Here is a 14,308-nt window from a genome sequence, read left to right as displayed (position 1 = left end):
GAAGAGAAGAGAAGAGAAGTGATGCATGATGGATAAAGATGGTTTTTGGTTCTGTTCCAGGAGGCTCAGTAGTACCCCTGTGGCTGATGGATGAGCTGTCATTGTTGAGCTCTTCCACGTACACCTGAGATGAATGGACAAACAGCAGTGGACCTTTCGCTGTCTATCTGTCTTCCTCTGTTTGGATTCATTCTGCTGTCCACACTTGTCCCCCACCCACACACACAAAGGACTCATCAGATATGAGTTTTTGAAGACTAATACCGTTATTTTTAGACACAATGCCAGTTGCCAATATTTTGTGCCAGCATTAACTGTATTTTTGATTTGACCATGTGTTGCCAAAAACCTGGCTTTAAATGGATTCAGGGATTCAGTGTTTCCCAGTATCTGTATTAGAATGATTTACAACACAGGAAACCAATGAGATGTGAGTTGGCAATGGGATAACCAACTTTACGTTCAATAATAGAAGAAAAAACATGCACAAGGACTTTAAAGTAGAATACATTTGTAGAAATTGTCATTGTGAGTCAACTGTGTGTAAATCTGCATTATAATGCAGGTGGATAGCTCGGACTGGACAACATCTGATGAAAGACCAATATCAGCTCAGTGCCAAATCAATATGTCAGTCTAAATTTTTAAGCCCAAACATGCATATTTGAATGTCTCGCAAGCAAACCCTTCCAGTCCGTATTTGCAGCTCCCACATGTCCTACCATGTGTCAGAGATAAGGAAGATTGGTCACTAAGGTCAGGAGTCACTCCACTCTTTAATTTGGCAAATATTAATTTGGCGTATAAATTTGAATTTGTTGCTTTAATCAGTTGAATCAACTGGAATGACCCTAGGCCTGATTGCCAGCATCTTTCTGCAGACTTCAGTTTTTTCTGGCATATTGTTCAGGCCATGACTTTTTGGAAATTGAAACCAAGTGGCAACACTTAATATTCAGGCATGGATTTCTAGTGTTTTAAGTTATACTGGGGTGAATTAGCTGCTAAAATCCTGGAAAAGTTTTTATTTATTTGATATTTTATGTGGATTTTGTTCCTGTTATGACACTAAACTATTAAGTTCATACACAACATGTAGCCTACATTCTGCGAATTCTTTTAAAAAACAAAGCCGCCACAGAAGAACCTATAAATAGTTATGTTATGACTTATAATGATTTTAGGTGTCTTGCATCCAGCAAATAATTTTTTGAAATACTCACTTTATTTTGCGCCTGCTTTAAAAATGGAAAATTGCTGTTAAAGAGCATGTCCATGCATATTGCTAAGGGAGTTTTTAAATAGCATTAACACACTTAGCATTCACAGCTACACAAGTATACCACAAACTGTCCTCAGGAAGCTGGTTAGACACGTACAGTCCATATTAACCAACCTCTCTGTGGCACAGACATACTCTGGGGTGAAACTGCTCTGTGTCCCCTCCAAGGGGGAAGGTTTAAAAAACATTTAATTAGGCTTTTGGCATGGCTTCACGTTTAGCCTGGAGGTGTTGGAGGAGGTTTTACAGACTTCATCCCTTTTAGAGCCTCACAGATTAAACATTCATGAGAGCAATCAGCAGACCCTATGTGTCCTTTCCTGTTGTACAACTTCATCTGTAGTTTGTATAGCATCATGTTTCTGTATGTTTATGTTGTTGGACAGTGCACTTCTGTGGTACGCACACTTCATTTTTTCTGCCACTCTTCTGTACTGATGCCATAGTGAACTGTTTGTGAAACATAATACATTGAAGTACCATTTAAGTAAGCATCATTTCATTAAAAGTATGTATGTGAGTAATACCCCTCTGTTTGGAGGTGCCGGCCTAGTGAGGTATAGGATGGAAGCATGGTGCAGGAAGGCGGAGGAGGTTTGGGGAAGAAGGGTGGAATGGTATGTGTGTGTGTGTGGGGGGGGGGGCAACAGATGGTACGCCACGCTGCGAGGGACGTCGGCTGCACGGGTGGGGGGGAGGTGAGTGGGGGAAGATAAATGGGGGTGGGAGGGGTACTTTTCCCCCAAGTGCCAGCAGGGATGATGAGGAGGGGGACAGACTGCATGAGTGTGTGTTTGCGTGTTTGTATGAGCGTGCCTGTGTCTCCATGTGTCAAGGAAGAGCCATATTCAGACTTGAGTTTCTCATCGAGTGAGGTGAGAAGCCTTTGCCCCAGTGCTTCAAGCCCACTCAGTGTCTGTCTATAGACTCCCAGCATCGCAGAACAGACTGATGACTCCCCACGCACCAGTACACAGCTAGTTCACAGGCATCAAGACTGTACGAGGATGATGCTGAAATTACTCGTAACCCAGTTGTTGTGGGGGAACTATCCCCCCCCCCCCCCCCCCCACACACACACACTCTCTTGTCTCCTCTCTTCTGCAACACCTATACATGCATAGATGGCGCACATCCTCACACACATGCACATAAATGCACACACCAACCCCCAATTAAAGTGACTGCCTGTAAACACACCAGCTTCAATAGTATATATGGTGCTGCTTATTGAACAGATGTTGTGGAATTTAAGATGCACAAGCACCCCTCCACCACCCCCCCTATCCAACAAACACACCCACACCAACACACACACACACACACACACACACTCACATATATTCACACGCACACACAAACCCTCACTGTCTCCCTCCCCCCCAGCTGGCCCTGCCATGAACGTGCCATGTGGCACTCCATTCCCCCTGGCACTTCGACTCTGGCTGTGCCAACTCTGCCGCGTCTGGCCGCCGCCAACTGGAAAGACCAAGAAGCAGACTCAAAGTGGACTGTTTCATTGTGTGTCTGGAAGTGTGTGTGTAAGTGTGTGTACCTGAAGATCACAACACTGACAAACTTGAGCTGTCATTCTTTGTTATTTATGTAGAACAGAAGAAAGGATAATCGGACATTTTATTTTCCAGCGTGAAAAAGGACTAAATTGTCTAGTGTTGTTAGACAGAAGATGGGAATATTTATGTGTGTGTACCTTCTGTATGCCTGTTTAAGTGTACAGTGTATGCAGTGTGACTGTCAGTCCGTACATGCCGTGTGAATCCACTTGGGAATGGCTGTGGAATTTCTGTTACCATGGAGATGTCCAAGCTCATCTGTAATAAAAATTTCAACTTGAGAGAGATTAATTCAGAGGAAAGTGTTGATTTATTCATCCTGGATACTGATGCACTCCCTCATTCGCTCTGATGTTCGACTGTGATGGCTGCCCATTCGATGCTGGTTTTATTTTTTCAACCCATGTCACGGTTGAAATGTGGCTGCCGGGGTTGCCGCTGTGCTTTTCTGTCTTCCTCACAGGACAAATTAAAAGGATAGGCGTAGGGATATATTCAGTTTTTCTTATAGTCAACAAATCCCATGAAAAGAATAAACCCAACAATCAACCTATCCAACTTTCAAGTACTGCCTGTGTATCCAATGCCTGACACAGCTTGCTCTTCTGGGCCATAGAGCAACACTGTTGTCCAAAAACAATTAAAAACACATCAGTGAACAAAACATTGCACTGGATGACATGTTACTTCAAAAAATGGGCACTGTAGGTCATTTTGAGTCAATCCTACATGCACCATCCTGCAGCCATAACAATATTACGTAATCTGTTCATGGCATAGAACGAAAAATAGAAGTGTTTTCTGATCTGACGCTTCCACCGACAGGACAGCAACATTTGTCTTCTGCCTTCATGAACTGTTACTAATCACTGTTGTTTTATAAATGGGACAGTGCTATAATAAGTGCCCCTTACATTTAGGTTTAGGGAAGTATGGTTTGGCTTGAAATAAGTATTTTGTTAAATATAGTTAAATGATAGATATGTTATCAGTTGTATAAAGAAAATTGAATTGCAATAAGAAAGTAATAATAGTCCATTTATCAATATGAGATTTATTTTAGAACTCGCAAATATCAATATCATCATCAGATTTTAAAGTACTGTACGGGTCAGACTGTTAGGGGACCTCCATGGTTACATTAATAAACACTTGAGGTTAAGGAACAATCGTGGTAGTTAAATAAATACGTTGACTTTCAGTTGGAAACATGAAACTAACAGCAATGTCATAACGTCTGACACCCACACCGACCCCTTCACCACACAGCCTTTATCACCCTGTAACAACGTCACCTGACTCCTTTACTCCCGTCACAATTGCAACGTAAACTATGTTGTTTTGGGGCACATGCTGATACACCTGCTGCAGTCCTTCTTTTGCGATAATTACCCACTACAGCACCAAATGTGTATTAATCCACATATCACAAAACTAAGATGCCTAGCTGTTATAGGCAATTGGTGTGTTTTTTTTTTTTTAAATGGAAGCATGTATTTTTTACCCATTTTTAGAAACGTAGGCTATGTCTCCAGTGGGAATGAATGTGGCTTATGACATGTGACACTCATGTCAAATCACCTTGATATATCAGTCGCAACTAAGGTGGTCCTGCGCTAGTATTTATGTTCTCATACACATCGTTGCATTCACGTGTGCATATGCATGAGCATGTGTTCCATCTCTATGCAGCAACCCTCAAGCCTCTCTTCAATTCAATGGATGACCCCCCCCCCTTCCTCCCCCTTCCCTCCATGGGGTGATGGGAAGTGAGAGATCCTCTCTTCAATTCCTCTTCTCATAATCTCTTTTAATCTGAGAAAGCAGGCGTATGTCAATACCTTGTCTCAAGGCTGCCACCGAGACACACACTCCATCATGTTTACTTCTTCTCAGCATCCAAAGATGGATCGAGGGAGACGGATTGGCAAGACAAAAAGAGAAAGAGAGAGAGAGGTGCCGAGCATAATGTGGAGAAAGAAAAGAGGAGAGAGAAGAAGTGGGCACTAACCCATGGGAAAGGCAGTGACATATAGGTTTGACTTGTAATAAACAGCATGAGAGAGTAATGTAAATAACAATACCATCTAATTACCAGAACAAGATTGCCAGTTGATAGTCAGTAGCTAATTTACATAATACCGTACAGCTTGAATTATCAAGCTTTGGCAAACTTACATAATCAGGACAAACGTGATTATCAACAGCCAACACCTCAGAATGCCCTATAAATACACACACAGGATTATGTAATCAAAACCATGATAGAGAAAAGTATCACTTCTTTAATGCTAAGACAAAACATACAACACTTCTCTATCTTTTTCTGAGAAGGAGCAGAACATAAGATACACAAAGGTGACATGGTAGCACAGTAAAACCCCATGATAGACTTGAATAATAAGATGTGCTTTTTTTTCTTTAACAATGCAAAAGGATTTACTCTATGCCATATTGTGCTATAACAGACAGAGCTCTTTAGGTTTGGACTAGATACCACAAAATCTAAGGGTTTGCTGTCTTTCAAGTCAGTGCCAAACAAGGAGATAATAATAATTGCGAAATGAGCCCTGCCGTTTCCTGTGCACACTTTGATTTTAGACAAACATTTCTCTCTCTCTCTCTCTCTCTCTCTCTCTCTCTCTCTCTCTCTTTCTCTACAAGTGAGCTCACAAACTTCTTGTTAATTGGTACTTGGATAAGCAAAATATTTAACCAAAGTCCATTGCTTTCTTGCTTTTAATGGCTTGTAGTGGTGATGATTTCATGATGTGATACTCCTCGGGGAAATCTGCTAAATAAATCAAGTTAGAACATGACTTTGTCACAACAGTAAATATCAAATTTGATGATACTGTAATGGCAAAAACATTGGACATCTAATGAAAATATTGCTGGAATATACATTACTGTATATGTGCTGCAAAATGTAAATGTGTAAAGACAGATATGTGTACATGATGTTATTTATCTCCAAATGTAAGGCTCATGATATGTACAGTTAAATAAATACAGGACCATATCTAAAATTACATAAATTATGAATTTTTTTGAACACCATTCTCTGCCACTTTGTGATCAAAGGCTACACATGTGTTAAATGCACAAATACACACATGATCAAATGCACACTTAGAGGTCAAAACCACACAAAGTCGAAACCTGTGGGTGGCTGCTAAGTCAAGGCCAGTGACTAAAGAGATGTGTGTGTGTGTGTGTGTGTGTGTGTGTGTGTGTGTGTGTGTGTGTGTGTGTGTGTGTGTGTTTGTGTGTGTTGTGAGGATCTGCATGTGTGAGGGACGCTGTGGTAGTCTCTGTATGTGTGTGAGTGTTTAAATTCAGTGACAGCTGTTCATTAGTCCATTACAACCCCACACTGCTGATTCCTCTAAGCAGCAGACACAAGCAGAAAGAGATGATGGCACAAACTCTATGGGAAGGACAAGACACATTTCATAGATGCAGAAAAACAGTCAAATTTTCAATTTTTTGTTCATCTTTATTCTGCAGATTTTCATTTATTTCAGATATTTATAAAAAAAAAAGTGTCATCATATGCAATATAGCGCCAATTAAAATAATCGGAAGCTATTACTGACCTTCTCATCCTTCTTCTATTCTTCTCACTCTTACTTATTGTTTGCTGTGCAGTGTGCACATCTGGCGGCTGTCGGTTGAATGTGTGTGGAACATTATGGAAATGTAGCCAGCATCTAGTTCACTGAATTTTAAATGAAATCTTTACACCTGATAGATATTTTTCTTACCGTACTTGCAGTACAGACCTGAGGTTTTTTTATATTGCACTTCCATGCCTTCATATATGGGAATGTTTTACCTACACTGAGAACAGTTGAAATTACTTTCTTTGGTGACCAAGCAGCATGAGATTATCAGTGGAAATGTGACACAGAAAATGAATAAAAGACAAACTATTTAGAAAGACAGCTTTTATTCTTTATTTAGTCTTTGTTTGTTTTTTTACTTTCACCTCCATCAAACTCTTTTGTGAAACTTATTCTGGGGTTTAGAGCAATGCCATAGTACGACATAGTACATAATACTTTTACCAAATGTTAGAGGCATTTTACTCTTTTCGTGTAAATAACTGTAATAAACCCTGTTGACAGCGACTGTTAGGCATTTATGTATTTTTCATTTTTAACAGCCAGTTATGTTTACAGTGATTCATTTTTCTAAGTCACATTGAAAAAAATTGTGGATATTTAACTTTGAATAAAATGATTCCTGTGGCTCCAAACTATTGCAGTAAGCTTTTCTGATATTAATAGTTATATTAATTACACTATGGCCTCTTGGACATCACTCTGTTATTATGTGGGAGATGCAGGATCATCTCACACATCTCAAGGAACTTTGCTGCTATTTCATGGATTCAGAGAAAATGATACCCATTTACTTTCCCAGATTTGCTCAGCTGGGAGGAAATTTGAATCCACAGTCACTAGATTGCCTCTCTAATCTTACAGTTTTTTTTTTTTTTTTACTGTTGTAAGGATACACTTCTCAATACTTAGGTCGCTTTTTCAAAACTTTTGACACAGTTCTCGTAACCAACTTTCAGCTCGGCACAGCAGTAAATAGCAGTGAATTTACATTCAAAATGCACTGAAACTACAAAATCGCTTCATACATGTCTCAAATCAACTCCTTCTCCCATAACACTAGCAAAGGTTGACAGCCTACAAACACACTTTGTCACCCCCAAAACAATGATCTAAAATGCACTAACAACAGGTATCATTATACAATGTAAAACAAGGACACCTCTCTGCTGTTTAGAATTCACTGCAATATGAATGAATCAGACATGATGCAGTACGCTTCAATATACAGTATTGTATGTCTTTTATTTAAGTAAATCCAAAAACACAAGAATTTGTATACACACCATCCACTGATACAGATACAATAAGAATGCTAATCTACTCGGTCTTCTGCAGTTGGCCACAGACTCTCATCAACATCACATCTTATAAAATCTAGGGCAATACACCTAGGAAAGAATATTGCTTGGCATGCCTGATCCATTTGGCAATCTTCAGCTGATATGTCCAGGCATCCAGCATTCATTGCTCTCAACCTCTATGGGGTTGAGGAGTGGAGCGTAAGGTGGGAGGAAAAGTGACACCATTCTTGGATGGGCTGCAAACCACTCAGTGACTGCAAGGGAGTGGTTAAATACCACATTGTCCCATACATTTCTAAATGTTGGCGGATTTCTTCTCTCTGCATCCCTTTCCTCAACTAGCACAACCCTTTCATAGAGATCATGCAGGAATGCATGGAGATGCTCAGTGTTGTATGGCCCAATTAGTGGTTTTTTGTAACAGCAGTCTATCAGTGGATATTGCTGCGCACATTGTGATGTTGGCACCCCACTGGCCTAGGACATCCACTGTGGCTTTCTTCCCAATCACATTCCTTCCTCGTCGCCATGTTTTGGCCAAGTTGAAACCCGCCTCATCCACAAAGATGAAAATGTGGGGTGTTTGACTGCCTTCAATCTCCATGACTCTTTAAAATAAATCCACAAGGCAACATAAGAGTTAGGCTATTGCAGAAGTATACATTACCTAAAATGTATGTCTTTGAGTGTGTTTGGTTTTGTTCAAAAACAGTTCTGTATTTTACGGTATTGTGATCTTACTTGGACATATAGGTTCCTGAGTTGCCTGACACGTTCAAAGTTCCTCTCAAAAGGAACAGTATACAACTGCTTCCTCATGACCTGATATTTTTTTATATCTTTATATCTAGCATAAATAGTTGTTATGCTAACACTGAATATTTTATAAAGTAACGTTGTTTGCCAACACTCTGTCGCGAATCTCAGTGCGTTTTATTTCTGATGACTATATCAACAAATGAAGTTAATTTGTTAACTTAGGTTTGGGATCAGGTCCATGTTAAACCACACCTCCAAACAGACAGACAAACCTACATATACCGTGCTACGCAGCCAGCCTTGTGTGTCTCTGATTGCATGACCCACCGTCCCTTTCCCTCCCCTTCCTCCATCCATCTTCCCCCTCAGCCCTTCTTGTTTATCCTGGAGCACACCTCTCTCATATCTCATCTAGTTACCGTCTGGGGGTCTGTAAACTACTTTGGCGAAAACTGCTTCCGAGACGGAGCCCCCACTCTGAGTCTCCTCCACCTGGTCATCATACATCCTCTCAGACCAGCCATCAGACGACATCCACAGCGATTCATCTATCTGCACATTCAGAATGTTCACTAAATCTTTAACTAAAAAAATTGTTTTGCCGTGGTCCTTGCTAGTGAATGGCAGTTTCTTGCACATTAGTGAACATCCTACATCTCCCACCTGTATGAGGTAGCCGTTGCGTCCTAAGCAGAAAAGCAAAAGCAGTTACACACAAGTGGGTTTGCAAGCTTTGCTCCATTTACTTCTGCACATTGCAGCTCAGTCAGATGCCATGCAGAATACAAGTTACCTGTTGGTTTGCCGGAAAACTCTAATAGATGCCACTGTTGAGCGTTGCAGCAGTTGCCTCTCTCATTGAGACACCATGATTGATCACATGATCAATAACAGTAGCTCTAATCTCATCTAAGACTACAGCTCTGGATCTTCCTCTTCTTCCTGCACCACGCATCTGAATTCCTCGCCCCGCTCTCAGCCACTCTTCTTCCTCTTTCAGCCACTTCTCCATCTCTGGCTGGGTTCATGTTTACGTCACAATGCAAAACTACTCTGAGGTTGTCTCCTTTTGTAATGAAATTTAAAGAGTAACAACTGTGTAGGTGTTAAACCGGAATGAGAATCAGCTGTGGTTAGTCCAATTGTCCAATTGTTTTCATAGCATTTCATTTTTTGATTTGAAATATAATATTATTATTATTATTATTATTATTATTATTATTATTATTATTATTAGTATTAGTATTAGTATTAGTATTAGTATTATTAGTATTATCGAAATGTAGCAAATTGCTGTCTTATTCAGTTTTTCACTATGTTATTGTTCTGAACTTAAGTTTAACAGTTTTGAAAACAGTATGTTAGCATGTGCAAGTTGGCCTGTCGGTACATAGAGTTTTGGCGGTTGTTGTGTTGAAGTGAGAAAAGAATGAATGTCATTTGAAAGATGTAGTCATTGAATGCATTTTGTGCCAAAGCAATGAAATTATCCACAGTTCAGCCCACATATACTTCTGTTGTGCTCACTGTGGGAAGAGATTTGAAAAAGTGACCCAAGTATTGAGAAATGCGTCCCTAGCAACTGTAAAAAAAAAACTGTAACAGCCATCAACTCAGTGCTTCACCTTTGAGAATGAGCCCGCCCATACGACTATCCATATGTCCAGATAACACCACACTTGGCAGTGAGCCTGGAAATGCATAGGCTAATAATAAACAATAAACAACAACAAACCTAACAAAAATGGTATATGGTGACTACTTCACTCTGTTTTATCAGCAGAAAGGTTGACGACAGCATCACAGAGCCATCCATGCTCAAAAATGATGTCCAAGTTTTGTTCTCAGTTAACATCAGTCCCAGTTTTAACGTGTTAAAAATATCTAATCAAAAAATATATTTAATGAGCCATCCAGCTGTTTTTCCCAACCTCTAACTTGACCTGCATTTGCACCTGGCAAGAAGTATTTACCACATAATGCTATAAAAATAAAATAAAAAAATGTAGCAGTGTGGACTGCAGTGTGTCTTCAATCAAGACTTACTCAAAGATGGCAGACAGAGAAACACACAATTGCAGGGCTGGGAACTGTTCTGTCTCGGGAGAACCAAATTGCATGGGCTTTGTGTGTGTGTGTGTGTGTGAATGTGTGTGTGTGTGTGTGTGTGTGTGTGTGTGTGTGTGTGTGTGTGTGTGTGTGTGTGGGTGACCAGCGATGAAGGAGCCAGGCGAGGGTGTGATGTACTTTAAGAAGTTGAACGTGTTATATAGAAGTGACCATGTGCCATGAGTGAGAAAAACTGGAGAGAAGAAAGTAAAGAGAACAGAAAGGTGAGGGAGAAAAGTGATATGCTGGGATTGTGAAAGTGCTGTGTGAGGAAATAAATGAGTGATCAGTGTGTGATGAAAAAAAAGAGGGAGTTAATGTAAGTTTTAGTGTGGGATGAAGCTGGGATGGGGAAAGGGGAGAGGAAAGGGGAACAAAAAGAAGCAATCATGCCATGCAGAGAAGGAGAGGAGACAGAGGGAAAGAGGGGAAAAAGGAGCAGAGGAGCGAGGGCAATGAGCTGGATTGAATACCATCTGACAGGTCCAGCTGGGAGTTTGCCCACCCCGCAGCACCGCAAAACCCCTCAATATGGAGGCCAATTACTGCTGCCCGCGTGACCGTGGCATGGCAGCATCAGAGACGAAACCCTCCTCCTCGCCTCTCCTTTCCCTCCTCCTCTCCCCCCCTCCTCCCCCCTACTCCCCCCCCTCCTCATTTCCTCACACTCCCCAAAAAATAAATAAAAAACACCCACCATCTGTGCAGAGTGACAACAACCTCTAACCCTACCAGCACAACACGACTGTATACTGCACGCACACACCACAACTGGGGCAAACCCACACATCAAACATGACAAATCCTCACATGGGTCTGTGCTTTTATACGACAGCAAGTCTGTGGGTAGTTTGGTTTAGATGTGTGTTTGAGGTGTGGTGTGTTGTGTGTGTGTGTGTGGTGTGGGTGTGTGTGTGTGGGTGGTGGGTGTGTGTGTTGGTGTCCAAAATAAACACAGTGAGGTCTGACTTTAACCTTCTGGATGTTTTTTTTTTCCTTGAACACACAAAGCCACAAGCAGAGATGGACATTCACGGTGCACACTGCACACTGTACAATCATCACAACACACACACACACACACACACACACACACACACACACACGCACACACAACCATTGTTCCACAGATGCAGTGGAATTTCAGCCCTATGCCAGCCTCATCTCTCTTCACAGAGCTGGGGCGTGGCGCTCAGGCTGGCAGGGTGGTGATGATGGTGGAGGGTACAGGGTAGGGGGACCATGATGCAGTGGCACCCGATGCCCACTGCGGTGGAGGTGACTCACAAATTTAGCCCTGTGTGCACCCAGACATGCTCGTCTAAGTGGTGTTTTTTGTTTTTGATGACCTCTCTTCAACTGGTGTGTGGAATAAAGGGGGAGTGTATGACACATGAAACATGTTGCATATATATCATAGAGCATGCGCCTGTCACACACACACACACACACACACACACACACACACACACACACACACACACACACACACACACACACACACACATACACACATTGTACTGACTGTCTCACTCATCTTTTAATTTTGAAACAGTTGTTTTGAGGTTGGTTTAGTTCTGGTTCCCACCTCTGCCACTGCCCTCTTCAGCACAACAGAACGCTCTATATAATCATTATGACACTGATTAGGCCTGTGAAATATTTTTCGAGATTAATCCCAAAATGATTAATCCTGTAAATTTTAACCTAATCTGATAAATGGGAGTAAAACTCTCCAGATGGAGATTTATAAGTATAGGCCTGGGCCTACTTTGTGTTGTGTTTCCAATGCTGCGATTTTAGCGGATCAGTTGATCATTTTTAAAGCAGTTAAACGGAGCTCTGTGCGGGATTATTTAATTACAGTAATTGCATGGTATTTTATCAACATTCATTCGAACAATTACGTTTGAATAGGATCCCGATTAATTGATTTTATGGACTTTAGTTACGTCAGTTAAGCCCAATTTGTCATAGATATTATACCCATTACATTATGATGACATCCGCCCACTTGGCAGTTGTGCATCTAGGCTACTATTAAGCTCGGAAAAAATGTGTGTAAATATAATAAGGAATTCATGAAATAGTCCGTTTAGCCTGAGATCCATGCAGTTATTCAGTGGTAAACAAGGGTTAATTCACGTCCATTCAAGTCGTTCTTTTCTGTAACAATAATAATTACCATGATAACAATAGTGGAAATAGGTCTTATAATCATATGCGTTCTTTATTGAATTAAGTCCACTTAGAGTGTTGGGTAAAATTGAATTTTCTAAATGAGGCTGGACCCACAGGTGAGTTTTACGGGTTAAAAGTCATACGCAGTTTAAAGGTCTGCTGCAGAAACGACACACAGGATTTTTTAAATCGAAGTAGTAATATCCGTTTAGTTTCTTAGTTTTTGCGTGACCGGTAAAAAGGTCTCTTTTTTTTGTCCGGGGTGGCGCGTGGACACTCAGCCTCCTTTAACGGCGAGAATAATGAACAGATGCTGAGTGAATTAGGAAAGAAATACTGGGTCCCTCCCACAAGGGCCACTTTGGCAGGGGCCGCCTGGCTGCCACGTGGCGCAGCTGGCACCGGGGTTGGTGATGGTGGGCTTTACTGGTCTCTGGCTTTACTGGTGCTCAGACATTTAGCGACTTGGCACCGCGATCCGCCATCAAATCCTCTGCCAGCCGCCGTCCTTCCTCACTAAAAAAACTATCTGAGAGGCTAGAGCAGAAAGTAAAATGAGGAAGCTGTCTCTCACCTTGTCCTGCGAGGCGTGCCCTTCACACGGCGCAGGAAACTAAAGTGGACAAATCCTGAAACAGTGGGATGCTCACAAGGAACCACGGTAGTTTCAGTATGAAATTGTTATAAGGTGACCTAATTCTATCCGATGCAAAGCTCCAACATGATCAAATATTCAAATGGCTGCACTCACTCGTACAAGTGTCAGAGGATTTTTCGTTTTGCATTTATTGAGTGATTTATGATTTCATAAAAAAAGTAACAACATTTCCATCTAAGAAAATAAATCTAAACAGTTCGTTCCCAAGAGTTGAATTTTACCAAAGTGTCTACATACTTACTGTATGATACCTGCACCTCAATAACAAAAAACTACCTTTAAAAAAAATGGAAGTAGTAAATACATTCTTAATCTTAAATCTCCAAAGTTATATTTGTCAAATTGGACAACAGTCGGCTATATATAAGAAATTAGGTTTTGTAGTGGAAAACTCTTTGATTTCATTTTCTCTCGTTATTTCCCATGTATAAACTCAGTATATTTCTATAAACAAAATCAAACTGTTAATGGATATCCTGTTAATGTTAGAGAAAAGCAAACCTGTTATATTTGTCAACATATGATAATATATAATTTGATAACATATACTGTAGTATATATATATACATAAATAATCTCTTAAAAATATAAAAAATTCCTTTTGCTTGTAGGTCCTTGTTGATCATCAGATTTTCAGCCTTTCCAATTATTACATCAGACTTTCAAATTTGTTTATTTATTTTTCTATTTAAATTTGTGTTTCTATTTATTTGTTATTGGTGGTGGCAGTTACCATTTTGTCCGTGTATATAACCTGTGGTGTGTGAAGTGTGAAGTGTGTGTGTGCGTGTGTGTGTGTGTGTGTGTGTGTGTGT

Source organism: Etheostoma spectabile, chromosome 21, assembly GCF_008692095.1.
Source record: "Etheostoma spectabile isolate EspeVRDwgs_2016 chromosome 21, UIUC_Espe_1.0, whole genome shotgun sequence".
Taxonomy (NCBI): domain Eukaryota; kingdom Metazoa; phylum Chordata; class Actinopteri; order Perciformes; family Percidae; genus Etheostoma; species Etheostoma spectabile.
Note: the sequence above shows the minus strand (reverse complement) of the source record.